Raw genomic sequence first — 2,820 nt, 5'->3', positions numbered from 1 at the left:
AACACTCAACCAATTGAGCCATCCAGGCGACACCCCCATGTCATTTTAATAGCTACTGCTATAATCAATTAATATATAGGCTTGAGGGGTGCCTCAGTGGCTCAGTCAGTTGAGCGTCCGACTTCGGCTCAGGTCATGATCTCACGGTTTGTGGGTTTGAGCCCCGCGTCAGGCTTTGTGCTGACAGCTAGCTCACAGCCTGGAGCCTCCTTCAGATTCTGTACCTCCCTCTCTCACTCTCACCCCCACTCCCCGCTCACGCTATCTCTCTCTGTCTCTCAAAATTAAATAAAAAACCTTAAAAAATATATACTTGATATTTTATAGGTGTTTATTATGGTGTTCCTAATAACAAGGAAGTTCAAGAATAGAAAATATTAAGAATATCAAAAGGAAAAGTAGATACATTCACAGTAGTGTCCTATAAATAAATCGGCCTATCAGTTGGACTCACACCGTTCAAACCCATGTTGTACAAGGGTCAAGGGTACTTTGTGTTCCTGTCTGTTCACCTGCAACCTTGATGACAATGGCGCAGGCTACAGGTGGATTAGGATCCCACTTCTCTCATTATAAATCAGAGTTCACATACTAAAATCCATCCAGGCTTACTAATGGATATATATTCCCTTCAAATGTACCCTTGACAAACCTCTGTAAAATCACTGTATGATCCTTGGTCAAAATACATATTAGAATCTTTCAAGAACCATTCTTGCTCCTCTGATGGATGGATCTGTGAGTTGTACATTCCACGCTGTTCAAAGTAATGCCAGTTACTGAGTCAAAGTAGACGGACAAGAATCTTTCACCTTTTACAGAAGAGTGAGCGATACGTTCCTCAGGTATCTGTAAAATCTCGTTCCAACTACAGACCTAATATTCTTGACTCGTAACAAGTACTACTATGAAGACACACTCAGATATTTATGAGCTGCTACCATATTTTTGCAAAACTCTGATTGGCAAAACATGTCAATCCAGAATGTTTCTCTAGTTTTAATGCAAACAATGATGCCCTGAAGAGCTCCTGGTGACTGATACTACTCTTCTATGTCAGTCAGAAAAAGCATCCCCATGGAGTCCTCCTTCATATATAGTCAGAACACTGTCCTAAATCTTCCAAGGAGAAGTCCGTAAGCATGAATTTCCCATCATAAAAGAGACCCTCATTTCTGTGAGACAATAACAATCAAATAATTTTGCATGACATAAGCAACAAAGCCATAGCATGAGAAGATTTAGGAGTAAAATTAATAATATATGCCATGCCAAAAAAATCCTTACATATGGTCAACAGGAAAAAAGACAATAATTAGCCTTCTTCAGACATCCACTATGCCTTGATCCTTTCAAGCGTCTTACAAATACAGTTGACCATTCAATAACATGAGTTGAAACAGAGTGGGTCCAGTATACACAGATTTTTAAAAAATATAAATCCAATGAACTACTGTAAATATGTGTGCATTGTGGCTTCCATCATCCTTTGTTTTCTTAATCTTAATTAATTATAACAATACCACTTATAATACAGACAACAAGCAACACATGGGATGATTGACTGGTAATGACCTAGGTAAGGCTTCAGGTCAACAATAGGCTATTTCCATAGAAAAGCAGATAGGGTTTTGCGTTCTGGGGATTCAAGAGATCCCCACAGATTTTCACTGGTGGAAGGGTTAGTGCCCCTTACGCCTACACTGATGTAAGTGATCTCGGTGACCAGCTTTGGATTTTCATCAAAATAAACATTCTGCTTTAGAATCATGCCTGAAAACTGGTACTGACTCACTGCTCCCGGCTGCCCATTCCCTGATTTTGTTCAGATTTGCCTTTTCATTCTATAGTTTGTCAAATGTCAACATCTTACAAGATTTTATCCTTTATAAAGACTCTGGATTTTACTGAAGTGTATATTAAAACCAAAACTCCTGTTTCCTTCATTACATTTCTAGGGTTTCTATCCATTGTATTTTCTCTCATATTAAGTCAGTGTTCATTTCCAGGTAAAGCCTTTGCCAATATTCTTGGCATCTGTAAGTTATCTCCTCAGGACATATTATCTTGTGTTCAATAGACTTCCTTACAAACCAGATGCTTCACCACGTCCTTTACATTTATGGGGTTTCATTCACCATGCTCTCCCTGATGTTCACAAAGTTTGTAGTTGGGCTTCACAACTTTGCCACATATACGTGTGTGTGTGTGTGTGTGTGTGTGTGTGTGTGTCACTGTGCATGTGCGTGGGTGTGTTTGGGTGTTGGTATTTATATTTAAATATATAGTATGTATCTCCTAGGTCGATAAGTCTTGAGTAGTAGTCAAAAAGTTTGTCGCATTGTATAGATTTGTTAGATTTCTTCCCATTATAAGATCTCTGCTATCGAGTGAGATTTGAAAACAAGTTAACAGCTGTCCCAGAGTCACTACGGTTTTGAGTCTTCTCTCCAGTCAGGATAGAATGATGTACAAGACGATTTCAGCTTCCATACAAGACTTCCCAACATTTCTTACTTTTATACTGGCTCTTTGGAGATGGAGTTCTCTCATGTTTATTTCAATTTGACTCTTCACTTATGTTTTTCACACATTCATCACCTGGGTAACTTCTGTCTCCACTATCAACATCTCAGTGATTACAAAAGCTAGAGTCCTAAACGAAAGGCCTTCCTGGGAACACAGCATATACATCCTTGCCCCATATTAAGTATCATATGGTAACTACTGAACAGTGGTGTTTAGATAAAACCCGTCTGTGTTTATCAAAATTAGAGACTCTGGAACAGGGGGAGTATGTGTGGGTGAAAAACTAATGAA

The sequence above is a fragment of the Suricata suricatta genome, unplaced genomic scaffold (genome assembly GCF_006229205.1).
Source record: "Suricata suricatta isolate VVHF042 unplaced genomic scaffold, meerkat_22Aug2017_6uvM2_HiC HiC_scaffold_187, whole genome shotgun sequence".
Classification (NCBI taxonomy): Eukaryota; Metazoa; Chordata; class Mammalia; order Carnivora; family Herpestidae; genus Suricata; species Suricata suricatta.
The sequence above is the reverse complement of the archived record's forward strand: the minus strand, read 5'-3'. Positions refer to the sequence as shown.